At 45.5% G+C, this 24,929-nt stretch overlaps 1 protein-coding gene across 7 annotated transcripts in view; it reads right to left on the reverse strand.

Annotated features, from left to right (window-relative positions):
• Positions 1-24,635, reverse strand: part of Esrrg (estrogen related receptor gamma) — a 613,673-nt gene extending 589,038 nt beyond the window's left edge. For 5 of the 7 annotated variants that reach the window (XM_085687553.2, XM_085687555.2, XM_085687556.2 and 2 more), the window contains exon 1: positions 22,673-22,852. The gene's annotated coding sequence lies outside the window, so the exon portion shown is untranslated. Of the gene's footprint in view, positions 1-22,672; positions 22,853-22,982; positions 23,110-24,555 lie in introns of those variants that run through there. The other 2 variants (XM_085687546.2, XM_085687547.2) reach the window with 2 other exon arrangements.
• Between the last annotated feature and the right edge of the window lie 294 nt (positions 24,636-24,929).

Below are 24,929 nucleotides of genomic sequence, written 5' to 3' on the forward strand. Positions count from 1 at the left end.
ATGACACTTGTTGCATGACTGATGACTAATAAGTTCCAGTATGAATATCCCCATTTGTGTGTACCTCCTTCCTGTGTGCCACCACACTCCTGGCTTTAGGGGGATGAGAAACCATATGCCCTACACTCTGACCTATAGAACCCTACATCTCCAAACGCTCCCCCACCATCCACCCACAAAAACCTCTCGACTCCTCTCCTATGCTTGCTGGGTTGCTCCTGTGTTTCTGCTCTGCTTTCTTACTCAAACAAAATAGGCATGCGGTTCTCTCCCCACTGGTCTCCTCAGACACCTACCTACCGTTAGCTTCCTCAGACACCTACAGTTAGCCTCCTCAGACACCTACAGTTAGCCTCCTCAGACACCTACAGTTAGCCTCCTCAGACACTTACAGTTAGCCTCCTCAGACACCTACAATTAATCTCCTCAGACACCTACAGTTAGCCTCCTCAGACACCTTCAGTTAGCCTCCTCAGACACCTACAGTTAGCCTCCTCAGACACCTACAGTTAGCCTCCTCAGACACCTACAGTTAGCCTCCTCAGACACCTACAGTTAGCCTCCTCAGACACCTACAGTTAGCCTCCTCAGACACCTACAGTTAGCCTCCTCAGACACCTACAGTTAGCCTCCTCAGACACCTACAGTTAGCCTCCTCAGACACCTACAGTTAATCTCCTCAGACAACTACAGTTAGCCTTCTTAGGTCCGGCTGGCCTGCATTCAAAAGTCACTCCCTCAAAGCTGCCCATCCTCTGAGCTGCCCAGGGCCCCACTCCTGCCCCTTTATTTTGTCCATAAACTACACCATCACTGTATATTCTATACAGTGGCTCTTCAACTCTCACATAGACTCATGAGGCCCAGGATTTTTGCCTCTCTAACATCCTGAAAACAAAATCCATACTTACTCAAAGTAAAGAAGATAAATGAATAAAGTGGATGAATGAATGAATGGAATGAATGAAATGACTTTATAGCAGACTACTTCTAATATACAGTTGATGAATGGGCAACTTGGCAGCAAGCTCACTTCCAACCCACAGAACAGTAGTTTTGAAGGATTTTCTCAATGGCAACTTTTATATACATGAATGAAAGATTTATTAATATGTTTCTCTCCCTAAGACCCTGAAACCTTACTCAGCCTGCTAAAATGTCTGGATTCTATGTAGACATTACAGATAAAATAGATTAAGGTAGGTACTTTTTCCATTTTATGGATATAAATATCTTAATTATCTTGAGAGGAACGTAGAAAGCCATAAAGCCATCACCGAGGATAATAGTGATTGCTGCCAGCTCCTAACTCTGGATGTCATCACACTGGCCAAGGCCCAGATACGGTATAACAATTTTCTACTAATTCAGACCAAACTAATAATAATCCAGGAGGCTCTTGATGTGTTAAGGCTCGGCAGCATCTATCAGACACACAGACGAGGTCTCATCCAAAAGCTCGATGAGACGCCCACTTGAAATATAGCATAATAACGCACAGGTGACATCATGTCTTAGGAAGCTGTGGGGAAAGCTGTCTCCTCCACCACCCCTCATATTTTAATACTCACATTGCTCGAATATTTCCTGAAGTCTAACGCCAATGTTTTCTGCTCCCAGTTTGACAGTCTGGAGAAGGGCAGAAGACAGTCATGCTAGTGAGCCTCGAACGTCCCGTGCTTATAAAGGCAGGGTGAGGCGAGCATAGCTGACTCTATGTTATCCCTGGCTGCTTATATTCCTCCTTCACTGGGTCTCCCGTCCTTCTTTCTGACCGCCATCCAGGCAGACTGTGGAGGGTATGGGCTTGGCGAGAAACCATTGTTAGAGAATTTGGTTATAGCACTTGGGATCTGAAGAATAAGCCTGTAAGCTTCAATTTCTTGACCAGAAAACTGACACTGAACGCTTGACAAAGACTGGGGGTTTGGGGTACGGGACAACAGCTTAACTGGTGAGCTCTGGCTGAGCAAGCTTGAAGACCTGAGTTTCATCTCCAGAACATTCTTTGGAAAACCAGACATCACGGTTGCACGTGTAAGGTGACCCTGGGCAGGCACAGGCAGACAGATGCCTATGGCTCCACGCCAGCCAGCCTCATCTGACCCATGATTCCAAAGTCTCAGCAAGAGACTATCCCAGAGAAACAAATGAATAGCCCTGGAGGAACAACACCTGACGATGACCTCTGACCTCTACACACGTGTATATATGTGTCCCTGCACCCTCACACACAAGTACACACACATACATATACCTCTACTCATAAACACACATACAAAAGAATACATAATTTACAATACTGTTAATACTTTGCAAAGCCCCAAACACCCTACTAATGATAGATACTAACATCAACAACAACAAATAGAGGGAAACACCACAGAGCAGACAATAGTAAGGACTGGGAAGGTACTCACCACTGGCCTTGACATCACTTGGGGCTTCAAAGGGCCACGGGACCCCTAAAGTGAAGAGAATTGCACTCCGTGGAATTTTCTGAGCATCCAAATGAAGTTACATAGTTAAAAAGAATAAGTGGAATCAAATAAGTAAAATGAAACAAAATTCTACTGACCTAGTAATTGCTAGGTAAATACTTGGTGTTGTTATACCCATTTCTAAACCCATTTCTAAGGCCAACTGGCTGTGTGTTTTGTGGACTTCATCTTCACAGACCCAACCATCCCAAGGTCTCGGTTCTTCACTAAAGACCACTTCCACCCTCAGCTCCTCCTGAAGCTTTTTCGGATATTCTTAATACTTTTTAGAGACTATTTATAGAAAGTAATCTCTACCATAATTCTGTTTAAAAGGTCAAGCAGATGATGTACATCTAATGGTTGACCAAAAACATTCAATTTCTTAAGATCCCACCAGAAGTTCCACTGACCTTGCCCTCATCAGTCTTTGTCTTCTAAAGCTCATCTCCTGAGTCTTCTTCTAATCTAATCATAGCAGCTAGAAATGACTCACTGTGTAGCAGCTTCTGTCCTAAGCATTCTGCTGGTGGTCACTTTTAATTTCCTCAGCAACTCTGGGCAGGAAGTACACTACTAACCTCCCCATGCGAAGGCATGGTGAGATCATGGAGTTACATAGCTGAACCAAGACTGTGATACTAAGAAGTTGCTAGCTGAAGGTATGAACCCAAGCCATATGGTTCAAGATCCTGAGATCCTAACCACCACGCTAACCTTCTGAATACAATCCTTAGCTACTCTAAGACCTTCTAGCAGCTGGCTTCTCTTTATGACAAGAGTTACAGGAAATCTGTCCCAGCCACACCTCACACAGCCGTACCTCACACAGTATAAACATCACCGCAGAGCACAGCAGGATCCAACAGACTGGCCACAGCCACTCAATGAGATCAAGATGATGAACTATCTGTCACATGGTGCTGAATTCTGACAAGAAGGGTTCTGCCCAGATGGTATCATGAATAAAACTGCTGCCACCAAATCTGACGACTTGAGTTTGATCCCTGGGACCCATGTTGTAAAAGAGGGATGAAGAGAACCAATTCCCACAAGAAGTTCTATGAACTTCACGTGTGTGCACGCACGCACGCACACACACACACACACACATACACACACACAATAAATAAATGAATGTAAATCTTTCTCAATCGACTGACAAGAAGGGCTGCTTGGCTCACATGACAGGGATTTCATAATTACACAAAGGAATGGATTGTACATGCAAAGGCTGTGTACTCATGAGGGTAAACACAGTCTTTGGCTTCAGCTACCCTCATACCCCACGGGGATGGTAAATACGGGAACCCACAATTTCTAACCTTAAGATTTCTAGCAAGCCAACAAAGGGCAGTGTATCTGATTTCAGAGTGTGATTGAGGAATGTCTCATTCTGGTCCTGGTTAATGACAATGAAGCAGCTTCATTCACAACTGTGCAAACTGGCTTCAGACAAGGTCTTGCACAAGTCAACTTTAATCCCAAACACTTCACAGGGCATTTATAGACTCAGCTTTGTCTCAGGGTGCACAGGAGCTGGTTGTGCGGTTCTGACTAAATGAAAGGGACAAAACCATCTTTTCAATGACTGTGATCCCGACAAACATTGATATTATGGAGCCCTTCTGTATTAATCTCTTCAGAGTTGTGCTCCAAAAACAAGCCAGCAACAGACCAAGTAAATGTCAAGCCTCTCTCTAGATTGGCCCTAATGACCAGATCCTAACCTCTAACACGAAACCAAAAGACAGCAAGTGAAAAATAAATACTCATTGTAGCATTTCTTCTGGGTTGCCAGCCTTGTTCCTCTGGATTGTTTTCTGACTCCATTTGGTCCTCGGTACAAAAACAGAGCCAGTTCTCACAGCACCAGCTCTGTGTTCTCCTAACTTGGCTGCTGGCTTTGATTTACTTAGGAGAGAATGTCCCTTGAGTAAATACTATATGGTTTTTAAAATAACAGAGGCACTATTTGAAACAAAGGGTGGACTGGAAAGTAAATGTAAACTCGAAGTTTAATTACATTTTATGTCTTAAAGTAACTTCTCAGCCAGGGATTTAAAGCACTCGACCACTGAGCCCCAACTTGCCTTTCCAGTTTCGCTTTGTTCCTCCCTCTCTTTTATTGGTGTGGGAGAAAATGTGTGGGCATTTTGGGTCAGCTGGAGCATTTCTGCAAAGGCATTTACTTGGCAATATTATACACGGTGACAGGGATACGTACCAGGAAGACACACACACAAAAGTGAAAAAGTAATAAGTGAATGTTGTCTCATTGCTTCGAGCAGCTCACAACCCACTGCAAGACTAACATAACATAATTACAACATGGTAGATATGAAGGATTAGAAATGCGTGTGACACACAGCAGAATAAACCCTCCTGGTTCTTCCTGAGGTTCCTGCTCTTGTCTCAAATGGCTCTGCAAAAGATCACGTACTAAAAGCATGATTGTCAGCCTGGGGACTTTCCGGGCTTAGGCCCGGCAGAAAGAAGTTAGATCGACAGGGCAGGTCCTTGAACAGGATACTAAGATATTAATCCATTCCTCTGTCCCTCATTTCCTCTCATGTTCCTCTTTTCTCTGCTTTACGGCCACCATAAGGTGAATGGCTTCCTTGTCACACGCTCTATGATGTGCGATCTCATTGTGAGCCCCAAAGAAACATGCTGACCAAGTGTGGACAAGAATCCCCAAACTGAACTCAAGCAACCTTTTCCTAGTTCAAGTTCATTATCTAACTTTGTTTTCTCCATGGCCCCAAAATGGATTAAGCAACACCTCACACTTGAACTCTCTCTCCACACTGATGTTCCCACACTGTGCCTCGACTCCACTGTCAGTCTTCATGTCCATCTAAGGAGGGAAGGACCTCTTCTCACTGGTCTATCGTATCCCGTATAAAAATTCCATTTCATCTCCTCGGCTGCAACCCTCATCCAATAGATACCTCAGCACATCTTGTTTAACAAGCGACCATCACCTACTTAGGCAGCTCCAAACTTTCTGTCCACAAAGCAGATAGGATGAACTCTTTACAATTTGAGAGGTTTTTTTTATTTTGTATTATGAGTATGCATATGTGCCTTATTTTGGTATGTGCAAAGAGTGTAGTGCCCATGAAGGCCAGAGGAGGGTGTCAGATTTCTCTGGAGCTGGAGTTACAGGCAGATACTACAGGGATATAGTAAGAGCAGCTGAGACATCTCCCCAGCCCAAGATGAATTATTTTCAAAAAGAAGAAAAAAAGAAAAAAATATCCTCTCTTCTCTATCTCTAATCTCCCTGATCCCAAGGTTGGGGACCCAGAGCCTTGTTTGACAAGTAAGTGCTCTACTCCTAGCTCACATGGTTAGTCCTTTCTGTCTTTTACTGCGGCTTCTAATTCCTGCCAGATAAAGAAACCCTCATAAGGTAACATGGCTCTTCGTATCCTTCACTGTCTAGCCCTACTGTTCCAACGTCCTCCTGTGTCTCACTCATACAACTTACTGAGTCCTGTTTTTACCGAGTCCCTGCATTCCCCTTGATCTGAAGGTGATTTGTTATGTGAGACAATGACTCACTCTGTATCCCAGGCTAGGGGCTGGAGAGATGGCTCGGTGGTCAGCACTCTTTCAGATCTGAGTTCTGTTACGAGCACCCATGCCAGGCAGCTCACTACTGCCTGGAATTCCAGCCGCAGACCAGACACCTCTGGCCTCCTTGGGCATTCACACATGCATGGCACACATACAGACACACACACACACATGATTGAGAAAACTAATATGAAGAAGGAATTAGTCCAGGCTTACCTCAAGCTCAGAACCCTCCATTTGGTGCCCTGAGGACTGGGTTTATAGACATGCCCACCATGACAGACCTGCATTCCCTCTTCCATGGGTTTCTCCATCCCCCCTTCCTACAGCCCATTTTCCTCAGGTACAGAGGTCAACGTTCACATCTCAACACAAGCCCATTTTGTTAGTCGGAGATCTTCCCGTATCAGCTCGACTCTCCCGTGTTATTTCCTTTTCACTTCCTCATAATGTATCCCGGTGGTAATTTCACATTTATCTGTGCAAATATCTTATGAGTGCCAAGTTCTGTTAGAAGAGTAGAAGCAACTGTCAGCACAGAGACCAGAACTCCTTCTGTGCAGGACTAATTCTCAAGAGACATCCTGAGAGACAAGGAAGTCCATAGAATAATGACACAGTTTCCCTAGAAGAGGGTTGGTATAGTGTCACCATCTGGGGTGTGCAGGAGTTATCCCCTTCAGTTCTGCAAGGATACATAATTATTTATCAAGCAGGAGGAATACATGGAAGCAAGCAGACAGAAATGAGACAGTCTGTTGCTGCTCATTGTATTGGAAGCTGGGGTAGGTGACAGTGTAGGGTAAGACACAAGGCTGGAGAGACAGGAGGACAGGCTGTGGAGAGACTCCTGTGCTCCATAAGGCAATATGGATGCGAGCCACTGGAAATCAGTGAAGAGTTGTCAAAAGGGACTGAAATGATGATCACATTTATATTTTAGAAAACCACTCTATCGGTTGTGTGAAGAATGCCCTTGATGGGTGGATATAAGAGACAGGGTGACCAGTTGGGAGACCACTGACCATGCTACAAGTCTATGAGAGAGATGATTTGTGAGCCAAAGCAGGGATCAAGGAGTCAACAGTTTCAAATGAGAGAAAAGTTAAAAAAAAAAATCAGTGAATACCATCCTCTCACCATCTACCCTTAGGGGTGCTGGCATTGTAGATGCTTCCTATCCCATCCAACTTTGTGTGGGTTTTAGAGATGAGAACTCAGGTCCTCAGCCTTGAAAGGCAAGCTATATCTTCACAGAGCCATGATGTCTTCACAGAACCATATCTTCACAGAACTATGTCTTCACAGAACCATATATTCGTGGAACCATGTCTTCACAGAGCCAAGTCTTCACAGAGCCACATCATCACAGAATCACGTATTCATGAAGTCATGTCTGTACAGAGCCATGCCTGCATAAAGTCATGTCTTCATGGAACTATGCCTTCACAGAGTCATGCCTTCATGATGCCATGTCATCACTGAGCCATGTATTCATGAAGTCATGTCTTCACGGAATCATGTCTGCACGGAATCATGTCTGCACAGAGCCATGTCTGCACGGAGCCATGTCTACACAAAACTCTGTCTTCATAGCACCACCTCTTCATGAAGTCATGTCTTCACAGAACCATGTTAATTATTTTATTCCCTAGTAATACAGATTTTCAAGTTTACTACATGAATTACTACATGAACAATTGCCTCCACTGTCTTGACCAGCAAATAATGTCTGGGGTAACAAGGGAGATACTCCTTGTCACTCCTTAGCATGTAGGCAGTATTGAACCCAGAGCATCACTGTGAAGACAAGCCTGGACCTGCACCTTGGCCCTTGTTCTTCCCAGTTATGTGACCCTGAATCATATGTGAACCACTGTGAAATAGGCCTGCAAGAGTGCCCATCTTGAGCAAGGCAATTCTTACTGATCGGAAAGATAAATCACCCATCTCAGAACTTGACCCAAAGAAAACTCACTTTCAGTACACAAAATCCAGAAAAGATTCGGCCTCCCTCATTTCATGGTTCTCTTTCCCCTATGATGTTGAAGACTCTGTTTATAGTCTATTTCCTTCTATGGTCCATGGTAGAAAAGGCACACTGGTTTCCTAATCACTTCAGTGGGGTGGGTAGACACTGTCCATCACTGAGAACAATTGCTTGATTCAACTAGTCACAAAGGATTCTGAGAAATGTACTTCTTAGCAATCACTTCCCAGGAGAAGAGCTAAACACTGGATATGGCACAACAATCAATAATAACCCTCTTTGCTTAATGTGAGGACAGCTGGCTTATGGATCTTATAATATATGGTACACAAGGAGCCCTGAATAATAATAGTCTTCATCTTCTTCCCAATTAGTGGTTCCCTCCTGTCATCCTAAACATGCTTCTACTGTGTTTTCAGTAGACCTTACATTGTCCCACTTCTGCCTACATTCACATTCTTGCATTCTTATACAAAACGTCAGACCTATTTCTTCCCTTGTCAAAAGTTCCACAACTGTGGGACAATGGTATTATACCCTGCAAAGATTTGTCACTTGTATTGATTTAATAAAATGTTGATTGGCCAGTAGCCAGGCAGGAAGTATAGGCAGAGCAACCGGAACAGGAGAATTCTGGGAAGAGGAAAGGCTCAGTCTACAGACATCACCCAGACGCAGAGGAAGCAAGATGAGAATGCCTCACTGAAAAAAGATACCAAGCCACGTGGCTAACAAAGACAAGAATTATGGGCTAATTTATGATGTAAAAGTTAGCTAATAAGCCAACCAGTTTATAATTAACGGAGGCCTCTATGTGTTTTTTGGGGACTGAACAGCTGCAGGACTAGGTGGAACAGAAACCGTGGTCAACACTCCACCAATTCCACCTCTGGTTACACAGTGATCTCCTAGAAAAGCCTTCTCTAATCTTTGTGGCCAAACTAAGCTCCTCTAAGTCTCTCAGGGTGTTGGTAACCCTTTCACTTAGCACTTAGCAGATGTCTGTTTGGGTCCATACCAACATCGAGTCCTATTCTTTCTGAGAGAGCCTCAGATACAGGTTCCCTGCAGGCAGTCACTGACCTCCAGTCTTCTTCATACAGAAAAAAAATGGAAAGGATAAAGTCTACTAAGACTGGGAAAGAAGAGACCAGCACATAGAAAACTGAAGAATCCTCCCAGTGAACAAAGAGCTAAACATGTATTCAGATCATTCTGGAAGCATTGAGAATATAATTTGCCTCAGGTATTTAAATATTCATACAATGGCGACCTGAACTATTGGGATACTACTACGCGTCTTTATTTCATTTGTATGAGCACTAGAAACAAAAAGGCTTGCTGATGTGTACAGCACGCGGCTAACACAAAGGCAACACATCTTGGAACACTATGACAACTAAAAAAAGCAAACACTAAAAGGCTTCTTTAAGGTCTCCATGTGGGAGAAGCAAGGTGGTGATGTGGAAGGTTTCAAGGTAACTTGATAAATGTCAACAGTTTAAACGATTTAAATCTATCCATCAGGTGAGGACATACTCTTGGTTTACATGAGCAGTTGCCAAGCGCTTCTTTTGCTGTTTAGCTACAGATACTTCCTGACAGTAAAAGAGAGGTGGGGGAGGAGAAAGATGAGGGGGAAGAGAAAGACGAGAAGGAGGAGGACAGAAGAGAAGAGGTAGTGGAGGGGAAAGGGAGAAGAGCAGAGGACAACGTGGAGGTAGGAAGAGAAGGAAAAAGAGAGGCGCGTAGGTAATTATCTGGAGTAAGATGACTCTCTCCAAATGCCTATATTTCCCTTTTCCCCACAGCTAAGTACCTAAATAAAGACTGAAGTCCTCTGATGAATGGCAGCATAGGTGTATGTGGACCAGCATGAGGCCCCTATCAGTTCACCCTCTTCACTTTGAGTGCTCTGAGGTCGTCTCAGACTCCCTGAAGGACAGGATAACCATTCTTCTGCCTCAAACCTCTTCACCTGGAGAGATGAGAGACAAGCACTCTATGTCCAAATGTACCCCCAACCCAGGATCTTCCATGACAACCCCAAGCTGATCAGGCAGGACTCCAGGACACCAGCCTTTCTACTCTGTCCTGCCCCCCCTTCCCTGTGTTCCCACAAGAAACCTACATTCACTCGAGTATGAAGACACCACCATGCAGGGAAAGGAGGAGGTCCTGGGAGTTCCATGTTCATGAATAATTCTCTCCATTTGGAGATCAGTATCATGGGTCCTTCAGAGGTCACAGGAATTCGTGGATGTGCTCTGCACACTACTAGCTTTCTCTATAAAGGAGATGGTAAATAGTCTAGAAAACACCACCTCTCAAATCCCCTCCAACAGTCACGGGACATTTGAGTTCATGCAAGCCCCCGAAGCATCCAGTAATGAAAACTGAGAAACCCATGACTTCACAAACATATTTTTCAAGAAACTGTTTGAGGGTAATATACATGTCAACATCTTTTATCTGGAAACTATGGGTTGTTTTCATGCTCTCAGGAACATGGGCTTGAAATCAGAGGGATGGGATTGAGGTGCAGGTCTATGCTCTTGTGAGGTGTACCATGATAGGAAATAATTGCCGAGCCTTGCTTCCTTCTTTGGAGTTCATGACACCATGAACTAAAGTTCTAAACCCACTTACCCTACAGCACCCTATGAAGAGATCATGTGTGAAGTTCTGCCTTGAACGCCTGCAGGCAGAAAACACACACTGTTCAGCAACACCGTAAGCCTGCAACTGTAGTAACATCTGGTAGTATTTCAAGAAAAAAACAAAACAAAAACCACAGCACAAAAGCATGGTGGCACAAACCAGGTTTCTGATATTGAAAGAGAGAAAACAGGCTGGCCCGACCACGCCATGTTGCAACCCTGCCAACCAGCCCGAAAAACTAGTGGACAGTACATTAGGTTCATGCATACGGCCCTGGAATTCGCCAGATCATCAAGAAGGCCAAGAAATAGGACATTGGCCACAGCACACAGAACATTCCACGGTTTCTTCTGCTTGACATCAGACCTTGAGGGAATAGACCCTTTAGCCTTAAGAGCAATAAATGGCACTGACATATTTACAGATGGACTGTTTGACTAATTAAACACTCTTGTCAATAATTATAATTGGAAAGCTAGAACGCACCAGAATACATACCACCATGGAAAGGTGTGCATGCAGCTAGTTCACTCTCTCGAGGATTGGGTGTTACTTGGTTTTTGCCTCACAAACGACACAGAAAACAAGAACTGAAATAAGAGAACTCTGCATCACAGATGATTATCAGGCATCTCTAAGATGCTACATTAGTAAGATGGCCACTCTGTTTCTTGCACATCTATACAAACATTTGCTTTTGGTAAGATTGGTTGTGTTCATACCCACTCTGATGGGTTTGTTAAATAAAGCCTCATGTTTTGCTGGATGGCCTTCAGCTCATTGAATAACTAAGGATGGATACAAACTCGTGATTTTCCTGCCTCTAGCATCCCTTCTGGTTTATCCAGTGCCAAGGATCAAACCCAAAGTGAGATACATCCCTGGGCCACATTTCTGATCTTCAGACTTGGTTTTAAACACTTGCTGCATGGGTCAAAGAGAGTCACGTGGCTTACCTTGGAAAGAAATGTGGATTTCTCTTCAATTTAGATAAGGGGGTCATCAACACACCAAAGAAAGAATTCTGCAGGGCATGATAGCAGACACCTTTAGTCCCAGAATTCAGTAGGCAAAGGCAAGAGAATCTCTGAATTTGAGGACAGCCTGGTCTACAGAGCTAGTTCCAAGACAGCCAGGGATATGTAGAGATACCCTATCTTGAAAAATAAACCACCACCAACATTCCCCCCACCAAAAAAAGAAAAAGAATTCCACTGTCAAACTCCTCACTGAAGGGTCTGACCTGAAATGTGTATATATCACAAAAGAGGGCACCTGTACCAACGAAGAGTCCTCACTTCTATAGCATCCTGGAGGCCACCCACCCTAGCTTTCCTCCCCCTACATAAATTTAGGGAGTGTGGGGAGGTGTGCTCATGAGTTTCATCCCTCCCTCCTTCCTTTTCCCTTCTCCCTCCTCCAGGGAATAACCTTGTGAAGATACGATGACGTCACTGCTCTTCCTCAAGCTGGAAAGGACAGGTCCAAACCAAAAGAATCAGCAACTCATCAACCAACTCGAGGTCTCATTGCTCTGTGATCTGGTCACCGCTAGCAATAAAGGTTTTCGTAGAATTCAGCTTGCACTTGAAGATCCTCTAACTGGCTATCACTGGCATTCCTCTATGGGCTTTGATGGCAAGGGTTATCCTGCTCACCTTCAGCTTATGTTAGTTGTACCAAAATAGCTAAGTCTAAGGCTCAGGCAGATAGCAAAGAAAAGAATTCAGCCAAGCTAGGTTAGTGTGAATAGGTGACAGAAACAACCCATTTCCGGTGATGATAGATAGACATTACAGGGTGGAGAAAAGCAGCCGAATGTTGCTAGAATGTACCATGCTTCAAGAGAAGCCAGCTAAGGTAACAGTTACCCAAGTAATACACACTGATCAATCAATATATAGATTAGGTTTTAATAGGAAACGTGTAGATGTTACATTGTAAACAGTCAGCATACTGCAGCAGATAAAGCAGAACAAGGATTCTAGAACTAGACTCTGTGGTTCAGTATCTAATTCTTGCTAGCAGTGGCGGCACAGGCCTGCCATTCCAGTAGTCAAGAGGTAGAGGCAGAAAGATTTAGGAGTTCAAGGCCAAACTTGCCTATATAGCAAGCTGAAAGCTAGCCTAGGCTATACAAGTCTGTGTCTCATAAAGCAAGTAAACAAAAACTTCATGGTATGGTATAATTCTCTTGTACATAAAGATTTGTCACTGGTATTAGCTTAATAAAATGCTGATTGGACCGTAGTCAGGCAGGAAGTATAGGCAGAGTAACCAGCCTCAGAGAGTTCTGGAAAGAGGAAAGGCAGAGATGTAGTCACCAGCCAGATGCAAGGAAGCAAGATGAGAATAACTTATTAAGAAACAATATCAAGACACGTGGCTAAACATAGACAAGAATTATAGATTAATTTAAATTTTAAAAGCTACTTAATAATAAGCCTAAGCTAAGAGTCTAAACAATTTATAACTAATATAAGCCTCTGGGTGTTTCTTTGAGACTGAATGGCTGCGGGACTAGGTGGGACAGAAACTTCCATCTACAAATGATGCCCAATATTTGGCAAGACTTTCCACATAAAGCATAAAAAGTTTTTTCAAAAAGGATTCAAGACAGACAAAAACAGAATCAAGTGAAGCTTCTGGGTAACCATCTTTTCTCCAGTAGGCTGTCTTTGCTGGTGACTAGCAGATGTACAATTCCTTTAAGAAAGGCTTTCTGACTCAGTGATAGCAGCAAAAACCACATGGCAGCTTTTATAAGATGCCCTGCCACTAAGCACATAAACAGTGTTTATGAGCAGTCAGATGCAGGCTTCTTGGTGACAACATGGACCTAGAAACTCCACAGAGCTGTGGTAAAAAACATGGCTCCTGTCAGTACCTCCGCCATGAAGCTAGACTCTCAGGAAGTCAAAGAGTGGGGCAGATCCAGCTGCCAAAGCCGTGGCTTTAATCCTAGCAACGTCACTTAGCAGATTAAAGACTCACATGGTCAGAAAAAAATAAAGATCTACAGTAAAGACAGACTCAGAAGAAAAAAATAACAACAAATGCCCTCTAAATGGTTTACAGAGTGTTTAAAAATATACATATGCTTGGGGGGGGAGAAGAAGGATAGAGAAAGTCCTTTTGAAAAGAAATAGAATAGCTAGGCATGGTGGCACACACCTTTAATCCCAGCACTTGGGAGGCAGAGGCAGGCAGATCTCTGTGAGTTCAAAGTCAGCCTGGTCTACAGCAGGAGTGAGTTCCAGGACAGTCAAAGACACACAGAGAAACCTTGTATCAAAAACAAAAATAAATAAATAAATAAAAATAAAAGAAATAGACTAACAACAACAAACCCATGTCGGCAAGGTGGTGGTGGTGCACTACTTTAATGCCAGCACTCGGGAGGCAGAGGCAGGTGGATCTCTGAGTTCAAGGCCAGCCTGGTCTACAAGAGCTAGTTCCAGGACAGGTTCTAAAGTTGCAGAGAAACCTGTCTCCCTGTTTATATATATATATATATATATATATATATATATATATATATATACATATATGAATAAAACACATAAAGATGGAAAATATACAGAGAATCTGGATATTGTATGTTATTATGTTGTGTTTGAATTGTTTGAATGCTGAAAAAGGAGCAACAGCTGCTAAATGACATTTGCTCATAAATGCTGTTGGATTAATCCAACCTATACATTTTAAAAAGCTTGACCTCAAAATTGAAGTCAAGGGATACATTATTTTGGAGAAGAAGGTGTTGTTTTTGTTTCCACAGGAAATGAGAGGCCGTGGATTCATTCTGGGTTAAGAAAAGTAAAGTTTGATCAAGGAAGATCTACAGAAATGGGAATGGATGGTGCCGATGATCCAGTGTTTCAGATCACTTGCTGCAGTTTCCTCTGAGGTCTACATCTGGAACAGCCTCAAGACTGCTGGCTGGGATGATCTAGCCTCACAGGATACTCCAGTCAGGACTTGACCAGAATCCTAAATTTTCTTTAGGTCCCAATAAGATTATCAGTCCCCCAATCAGCAAAAGTAGGCTAAAAATCTATGCCCCACATTCCCAAATAATGGATTATGAATGTGTGTCTTTGTTTAGTGTGTTGGTTATAAGTTGTTATAGACAATGGTCAGTAAAAAAGCTAAACAAAGGAGATTAGATTCAGGGTCTTGTTTTAAAAAGAAAAAAAGGGGAAGTGCTGTGGGATAATGCTCTTGAACACTGTAAAGATTTGTCACTGGTTTTGATTTAATAAAACACCGATGAGCCAGTAGACAGGCACAAAGTATAGGTGGGGTGACCAGACTAAGACAATTCTGGGAAGAGGAAAGGCAGAGAGTCAGTCACCAGTTAGATGCAGAGGAAACAAGATGAGAATGCCTGAGAAAAGGTACCAAGCCACTTGGTACTTAATAATAAGCCTTAGATAAGAGGCCTAACAATTTCTAATTAATAAGCCTCTGTGTGTTTCTTTGGGACTGAATGTCAGGGAACTGGGCGGGACAGAATCTTCTGTCTACAGCTCCAGCTGTCTCCAATCAGCTATGTTGAGTGTGTCTCCATTTGTTCAACCTTAAAACTGCAGAAACAGTGAGAGTACCTGGTTTACAATATTTTTGAGAAAATGTGCGGGTGTGTGTGTGCTGTTGTTGTTGTGTGGTGATCAAAGCTTGCCATCATACAAACTATACAAGCACTCTACCACTGAACTACATACATTCCCCCAGGCACATTTCTTACTTGTCATTGCTAGTGTAATATTGGTATTTCTACGCAGCCCAGAAGAGTCTTGAATTCATGATTGCCCATCTCAGTTTCTGAGTACTGGGTTACAGCCATGCCTCACCATGCTCAGTTCATTTTTTAGAATAATTTTAACTCTTAGAATAATACCTATGTAAACAAGGAAATGCACAATGCACTTGAAATGCTTGGTGTCATGTGTGTTCCTTTCTTTTTATCCCCACAATAAGTATGAGATGGAGGAGTAACCCCACAGCAATGGGATGTGTGTCCCTGGAGGTCCTCGGGACTCTTGTCTGATAACAACTATCCATGGCATTTACAAAGTATCTCATGACCTAATGGATTACCCAATAGCACCCTCCATAAAATAACAGAGCCAGAAGCTCAGACTACCAAGGCAATTGGAAAAGGCAGAGGTCTTGAACCTGCACTGGCAACAGGCTTTGCTATCCCATAACTTGATAACTAAGTGAAATAAAAATTTGACTCAAACCAACGTATGTATTATTTCAATCAATAAATGAATTGTCCAAAAGTGACCAACATGAGTCACAAGGCACCTTGACATTCTATAATATCCATTTCTATGCATTCTCTTTTGTTGACTTTCTAATCGTGTTTTGAGATAGGATTTCACTATTCAGCCTCATCTGGCCTTGAACCCATAGCAATCCCCCCCCCCCCCCGTCTCGGCTTCTAGGGTGCTGATATTACAGGCATGAACCACTGTGCCAGCTAACTCTTTAATAACGTCTTTCCCTTCTGCCTTAAGACCTTTCTCCCACGAAATTTACCAGCACCTTACCTGACTACCCAGGCCTGTGTGGCTAGGCACTAGCTAGGGACAATCTGCTGCCCTTTATTTAGCTCTTCCTGGTTCGTGTTGGCATAATGTTGTTTAAACAGAGGAGGTTATGTGAAATTTCTTGGTGGATGAATTCGATGGGAATAATTTTTAAAACAACAGTGACTGTCAATTGGAGATAAAAGGTCTCATTCATAGAGGACAGCTTATCTGAACAAGTCAGAACTTCTAGTAAAAAAGGTCAGCGGAGCCCCAGCCACTTCCCTTTCCTGAACAACAGGGGTGGTTTCTCCCGCGCTGCGGCAGTCTGCTTTTAATAAAGTGCAGACAGTATCAAAGAGTCCTTGTTATTTAAGACTACAATATTTTTGGATTTTTTTTCCAGGAGCTGTGTCTACATTGAGTCTTCTGGATGCAGACTGCAGCCATTATTAGAAGAACCTCCTGTTAAATTAGAACTCATCAAATTGGGAGTCGGGATGGTCTCCATTGCTGGAGTCACTGAGTTTGGGTTCCCAGTGCCCAAGTGGGTAAAACAACAGGGGGCTTGCTGCTTGTGACCCTGAGCTGGAGGAGGACAGTGGAGGCAGGTGGCTCCCTGCAGCTTGTTGACAGTTGGTAGGCCAATTGGTAAAGTCCAGCTCAGTGAGGACCTGTCTCAAAAATGGGTTCCAGCAAGATAGCTCAACAGTAAAAACAGTAGCTGCAAAAGCCAGGTGAGCTGATTTAGATCCCCAGGACCTACAGAAAAGGTCCCTATGGTAAAAGCTGGATGTGTGACATGTTTGTAATCCCATAGTTCCTAGAGAGAGAGCGCGAAGTGAAGACAGGGGACTGCCCAGGAAGTTCAGAGGTCGGTGGATGGGCAACCAGCAGCACAGAAGAAGAAATAAAAGATACCCTGCCTCAGAGGTGGAGGAAGAACATCTCTCAAAGCTGTGCTCCGACCTCCACACACTGTCACATAATACATCTATACAAGCATGAATACATACATACATGCATGAATACATACACAGATACATATATACATACATACATGCATGCATGCATACATACATACATACAGAGAGATCTAAAAGTATACCAAGAATCTACCTCTTGAGTCCATTTTCATGCATACATGTGCACACATACCCACCCAGACCCATAGAAATATGTACATATGTGATAGACACACATACACACATATACATGCACACAGACAAGCACAAACATACACACACATTTAAGTCATAAGTGTTTTAGTTCTCTTAACTTTACCACATTTAATAGCAAAATCAGTACTATTTAAAGGCCTCAGTGAGAGAAATGCAAAAGTGGCTTCTACTTACATCACCTTAATATTAATTTATTTCTCAATGCAAGGACTCAAACAAGTGTGTCACATATCCTCAATAGGCTTCCTAAGATGAACTATGCAGCGAGCTCCACCCCAAACACTGCACACTGGAACATTAGTTCCTTGCCCTTGATTGGCACTGGTGAGTTTATCATTCTGCCTGCAGAACCTTAATCCATCCTATGTCTCCATAGCCACTTTGGCCACCATTCACTAAAGGGTACATGTGGGACCTTCTCCCTTTCAAATTACACTGAAATGTGTAATTAAAAATATTTGCACATTAATTCTACTGGAAAGAAGAGGGATGTGATTTCAGAGATCAGTAACTTGAATCTTACTTTAATTGGCAGCAGGCAAGTAAGTCGGGCAGAGCAATCTATCTGATATAGGGAAATAAAGAGCACTGGAGACAATCTAATTATTCAGCAAACCTTGCTGGAAAAGATGACATACGCTTTTCTCCCACAAGAAAAATGTTTCTTTGCTTTTTGATTAATTTACTATCACAGCGCTGGCAATAAAATACAGCTTTCGGTCATGCTATGGAGCTCAGTGTTCAAATGCTTCCCTAGCATGTGTGAGGCCTTGGGCTCAGTCTCCAATATTCCCAAATAAAAACCTTAAAAGTAATTATAAAATACAGCTTTAACAACCGGGTCTGAGGTACAAACTACGCCTTCTGCAGTCTGTTTCTCTGCACGCAAACTTCTATCTGTCAGGCTGCATGGGTAGGGAAACTGGACACATTTAAAGGGGATCTATTTAAAGGAGTGCTAGTTAAAACTACTGACCACAAACCAAATTGAATAAGAGAATAAGACCATAAAGACACCATGCAAACAGGACTCGAAGAGTCTGAAAATGGGTGCCGTGGTCAGTTCCTGTGAAAAGAAGTGTCCCGGAGCCGCCTGAGCAATCTGGTCTATGACTTGAGAATACCTCAAAGAATTCACTACATAACAAGCCGCACTTATCTTTACGACATGTCTGTTTAAATGTTTACCTGAGCAGATTTATTCCCAACGTGCAGGAGAAGGAAGAAGAGGGGAGGGGGAAGGGAGAAGGAAGAGAGAGTGTATCTGAACAATTCTAGGTTTAAATAACCCTTTCTTGCATTTCAAGTATGCATCTCCTTTGAATGAGGGCAGAGGCAGTTTTAGCCAGAACAACCCAGGAAACTGTGGGATGAATCATCCTGCCCCACAAAAACCGACTATAACCTGGTTCATGGAGTATTAGTACAGGGAAATTTGAGAAACAGAAATTGAAACCAACCTGTTGAAGGTGAACAAGAACTTGAAAGGAAACCTTTGACTTTGGGTCAAAATCTTGAGACAGAGGTGAAAGCGGAAAGCTGTTTGGGTTGTAAATGATGCTGGCTGTCAGATTGTGAAAGTCACTGACCAAAACACAGACCTCAACCTCAAGGTGTGGCTGAGATAGTCACAGGATTTATGATTTTTGTTTCCCCCACTTAAGGTATATAATAAAGTGATCCAGTGGGTCCAGATAACAGTAATGAGACATGGTAGAGACACAGACAAGAGTTCTTGGTTCAGGACAGCTCCTTCGCCTCTCCCCTCTTGCCACCTAGATCTTGAGTCGCTATTCTTTTTCTAGAATTGTGTCCATTTAATGACTAAATGAAATCCAGTAAGGAACATGCGCTCTTGCCTCTCAGCACAAAGAGCACAAAGATCCCCAGGAGCAAGGGGGCACCTGAGCTGGGAATATCCCACCGCTGCAGAGCAGGGTTCCTCACCCAAGAAAGGCCCTGTTGTGTTGGGGTGGGGCAGGAAAGAGTGGAAAAGCAGGAAGTTAAAAGGATTGTTTTGGGATTCTACCTAAGCAGGTGTATTTCTCCTTCCAGCAACACTTAGAGAGGGGCGAGAAGGGCAACTGTGGTTGACTCTGAGGTCATCTTAGTCTCTGTGTAGCTCAGCCACATTCCTACAGTGCTGCTTGGTAGCTAAAGCCTTGGAGGTGGGTCTGAAGAAGAGAGGGCGTGTGGTCCCCTGCAAGAAATTTTAGGGACATAAAATTCTCTTGGTCAGGAGAGAGGAGAGGTCATGTTGAGAACTCCAAAGCTTTCAGTATTCATCACAAGGAAAAAAAAAGGAGAAAAAAGATTAAAATGTAGCCACTGTTTGTAACAATAAGGCAAGGTCATGTAGAAGAAGCCTGAAAATCCAACAGCACTGTTTCTAGAAGTCCCTCTGTGAGGGGCTGACTTGTAAGCTACAAAACTCAAGAATTTGCAAAAGGACACTCCTTTTTGCCACTGTTCAGAATTACTTGAAAATGGGCCATATCAGAGAAGAACAATTCTTCATTCATTCATTGATTTGCAAACAAACAAGTCTCCTGCCGGCTGCCACCTCTTTTCTTACCCTGACTGTTGCTTCCCTGGTTCTAGCTGCTTGGTGGAAATGCCTTGAGGCCTCATACTCTGAAGGAGAATTTCTTCACTAAAGCCTTGGGCCAGTGGGGAAAGTCTGGGGTGGGGGGACTGGAAGCCACCTCAAGACAAGTGCAGAGGACAGAACTGTACCAGGGAACCAGGAAGTCAAGGATTTCAGCCCCAGGACAGTGGTGTGACATTATTCCAGCACAAGTTTATTTTGCTTCACTGAGCAAAGGAAGCTTCCTAGTCCTATGGTCACACATCAAAGTTGGAGGAGTTTGCAGATCACAAAGCTTATACAAGGCAAAAATACTCGGGGTGGGGGTGGGGGGAGTCCAGGAGCCTTGTGGACTGTATTCAACTTCAAGAATCCGAGTTTAAGATAGGCGGAGGTGGCACTTGCCTTTAATCCCAGCACTTAGGAGGCAGAAGCAGGCGGATCTCTGCGAGTTTGAGGCCAGCCTGTTCTACAGAGTGAGTTCCAGGACAGGCTCCAAAGCTACAGAAAAACACCGTCTCAAAAAACAAAAGCATACAAACAAAAAAAAAGAATCCCAGTTTAAACCAAAGTAGAATAACCTCTATCTGGGAGGGACACTGGTTCTCCCCATCTCTGGCCAGCATCTTCTCAGCACTGATTTTTTTTTTTTAAGTCCAAATAGGGAAAGCCCTTGTAATGGGGGTGAGGAAAGGTTTGATTTAGAGGTAGCTCCTGCCCTTCCTAAGGCTGATGTTCCTTTCATAGTCCACACAGAGAAGCAAGCAGCAAGAGGCCATTCCCTTTCACAGAGGCCTTTCAGCCTTTTTCTCCCCTTCCCCCTCCTCTCCCTCCCTCTCACTTCTCCTTCTCCTCCCTCCCTCCTTCATTCCTTTGCTTTCTCTCTCCCTTCCTTCCTTCCTTCCTTCCTTCCTTCCTTCCTTCGCCTTAAACACAGGGCCAGCAGCTCCTACAAATCCAGAGATGGCATTCATTACCTTGGGAGGGGTAGGTGGAAGAAAAATTATGACCTACGACTTTTAATTCCCAGATTTGGACACTAAGGTTCAATACTACCACTTTTTAGCTATGACAGCATGCTAAGATCTGTACCTAACCACTGCTCCAAAAGCTGCCTGGGCATGGTGGCAGAAGCTGGCTTTTGCTTTTGGCAGAGGACCTGAAAACTGTCTGAAGCCTGCTTCAGAGAGACTCTGGGCAGATCAGGACTAGGTGTGGGTGCCCACCATCCAGCCTGAACCAGACAGTTCCGGCAGTGTGAAGCCTGGAGGGAGAGGGAACGAGGCCGGCAACACCCAGCATGTCATCTCCTTGTTCTGTAGGCAGTGGGAAACTTGTGCATAGAGGCCCACTCCATGGACACCACCTAAAGTCTGTGCAGAGCCTTCGCTTGTCCCCTGTCTGTTCCTAAAAGCAGCCTTGACGACTTTAAGTGGGACCAGGCCCCCAAAAGGAATCTAAAGTGACATCCATTGTATCAAGAAAATTGGTGGAGCTCACGAATTGCACGGAGATGCTAGTAGCCGGGACACTGGGTCACGGTAGGGATGCGAATCCCAGATTGTGCTCTAACTCACTAAGCTCTCATTTTCGGCCAGACTGATAGGAAACCAGAATTCTTTGCAATCGCAACCCTCCCTGCGTTGCTCCCCTTCGAGATGTTGTCTCTGCCAAGACTGCGAAGGACATTTTGACACACCAAGAAGGAGCCATAAGCGGGCCACCACGCGCCTGCGGGAAAGAGTGTTTGGCCGCGGCTGAGCTCGCAAAGCCACCCAAAGTCCGTCGCTGTCCACGCGTGCCTGAGCGCTCGATTTGCCCCGAGGTCCGGGGAGCTTTCAGAACCCACTACACCCCAATAGCCGATTTCCAAAACTCAGAAACCGTGCTTGAGGCTCCGACGCTTAGGGAAAAAAGGACAAGGTCAAGGTTTACCCTCAGCCACGTTTCGCCCCGCCTTAAGCAAGCCAAGCCTGAAACGGTTGGAAAAACGGGTGGCAGAGTCCAGTGTGCCTGGCTGGAGTTGAGGGACCTTACCCTGACTCTTTCAGACAAGTCCCAAACCACGACTTTCCTTCCTTTCCCCTCTTCTTCTCTGCTCAGAGATGATTCAGGGGGCTGTGATTAAGACCAATCAGAGCTTAAAGAGAATCGGGGTAGCTCCAGACTCTGGTACTCCGGCGCCGCGGCCAAAGCTAAGCGGAGGGGTGAGGGCGCCCCTAACAGGAAATACCTCGTTCCCTCATCCCAGAGCGTGGGTCGGCGCTTTTGGGGCAGGCAGCAGGCGCCCTCGGAGCCCAAGCTTCCCCCTCCTTCCCCTCGCCCGGGCCGGGAGCAGTCCCCAGCACGCAGTGCACACAGTCCTTGCTCCCCACCCCAATCACCGCCTCACGCCGAGAAGCCACTTGGTTCTCTCCTCTCAGAGTCAAAAAGCAAACTAGGTTTCAAGTTGAGAGCAGGCTACAAAGGGGAGCGGGGCTAGGTGCACAAAAATGGAAAAGGGGGGACAGCAGGAAGAGAGCAAACTAGAGCCCCCGACTGGAGGACGGGGTGTGTTGGGGGGGGACGGGGACAGCTCGACCCACGGCGGTCGCAGCGGCGAGCGACAGCGCCTCCCACGTGTACCCGGAGGTTCGGCGCCAACTCACAGAATCTCGCGTGCGGGGGTCGCTGCCCGAGCTCCCGGGAATGGGTGACTTTGGGTGTCCCCGAAGGTGTCCGCTTGGTCGCCGGCTGCAAGAGGAGAAAGCAAACAAATCGCTGGACATCAGCGAGACAGGGCACCACGGGGACCTCTAGCACTCCGCCCCAGGAATCGGGAGCAGGGTTTGAGCTGCGGGGTGTAGACTATAAATCAACTAACAAATGAAAGGAGCAGTGCAAATTTGCAAAGGACCTCCTCCCCCTCTCCCCTACACACACACACACACACACACACACACACACACACACACACACCTTAGAGGAAAAGACCGGATGTCCCTCTCGTTACTCTGCTGGCAGGAGTTGGGAGGTTTGAAGGAGGAGTGGGTTTTAAGGTATCTACAATTTCCGGCAGTTTTGTTACTTTCTTTTACTCTGTCCCCTGCTGCCTTGCTCGCCCCACCTGCAGCCACCCAGGAGTCTGGAAGGGCAAAGCCTCCGGGTGCCCAGAGAAGGAGGAGGGAGAGGGAGGTTTCCCCGAGGACTAACCGAGCCCTAGGCCTTTAGGGAGTCAGGGAAACTGCCAGGACCCGGAGTTCACTTGAGGTACCGGGACAGGAATTTGGGCAATCCCTCATTTGGGAAGGAATTGCAACAGGGTGAATTCAGAAGTCGCAAAAGTAAAGTGGAGAGCAGGGTTGCTCTTCCCGGGCTCAACAATGACCTTCAGTGTCAGAGACCTCTCTCGGTTGGTTGGCTTGAACCCCTCGCCCGGGAAGGACGCTGGAGAATCCCAGGGCGTGACTTTTCACTTGCGCGGTGATTGCAGGGTTTCAGCCGCGGCTAGGACTGCGGGATACCACCAGGAGTTCTTCCTCACTTAGCCAGTCCTCTCTACCCTAAACCGCCCTCGGAGCAATTGCTTTTTCCCCACGAGGGTTCACACCAGCCTGGAATAAGGCTAATTGTCTAATTGCCTGGGAATGCCACTCCACGCGTCCACCTTTCTCTGTTCCTCTAGCCCGTCTGGGATATGGACAGTGGTGAATGGGTTAGTTCGATTTTCAATTTCATTTTGTTTCTTCAAAAATACAATCTTTGAAGACAGGAAATACTAAGCACTCCAACCTCTGTAAGCTCACGAGGTTGCTGCTTCGAAGATTTGCTGAATGTCGCGTGGAGGAGAAGGACCCCAGGGCCAATAGATGTGTCAACATAGATTGGTGTGGGAAAGAGGGTTGAAGGTTTGCCTTGCTTGCTTGCGAGGCTGGACTCTCCACGAGGGGCCAGGGAATCCAGCACCCAAACGGCCGCAGGAGGCCTGTAGGGTGGTGATCCTTTCCTTTCCCATCCTGCACCTCTTCCCAACACCTTCCCGCCCACCCTTTACAGGAAAAGGCCAAAGGTTCTAGGTGCCGGTAGCTAACTGGGAATCTTTTCCTAGTAGGTGCCTGTCACGTCCTCAACTGCGCTCTCCCAGCAGCTCGTCCTGCCAGTTTTCGCCTCACGGTCCCTAAACGTATTTTCCGAAAAATCCACCCTGGCTTGGACTCAAAGGGGACGGAAAGAGGGCTAAGGCGTACGGGGTAATAGCCCTTGCTTCCCAGCAGTGTCTATGGCCCACGACTCCATGCAGGCAGGTGCGTGAACGCTCTCTCCGCAAGCCCCTGTCAAGCCTACGCTCCGGCACGCCCACTTAGCACTTTGGACACCAGGCCGCGCTGCCTCGACTTCCCCCCAGAGACCAGGAGTCTGTCCTAACTGTCCTTTGGCACTAGCCCTTGCCCGAGGTCAGAACGATATTAAAGGCGCCCCCAAACTGTAAGGGAAAGAGCCGTGGAATCGCGGGATCCCCCGCCCTGCCTGACTTGCGCGCCCGGCTACGCACCTGTCCTGGCCTTCCCGCAGCGGTCGCTGAGCTGGTTGGGAGCTGGGCCTGGAGTCCACAGCTTCCAGAGGAGCCCGCCCTCACCCTCCTCCCGTCTCGCCTTTGCTCTTTGGGACGCCCTGCCACCAACAGGGCGGTCTTTCCTGGGCCACGCTGTGGGCTAGCAGGGGAATATTTCTAGTCTGTGCGACCACGCCATGGGAGCACTTTTCCCCCTTTCCTGGCTCTACCACGCCCGCTGGTGCCCCCGCCCTCTGCAAACCCCTTTAGCATCCCAGGCTTTGAAACTGAGGTGGGAATCTGCAAAGAGAAAGGCTAGGAACACTAGCTGGAAAGAGGTGGAGGTCGGATGGTTGTTCTGGACAGTTCTGAGT

This window comes from Myodes glareolus, chromosome 5 (assembly GCF_982192425.1).
Source record: "Myodes glareolus chromosome 5, mMyoGla1.1, whole genome shotgun sequence".
NCBI lineage: Eukaryota > Metazoa > Chordata > Mammalia > Rodentia > Cricetidae > Myodes > Myodes glareolus.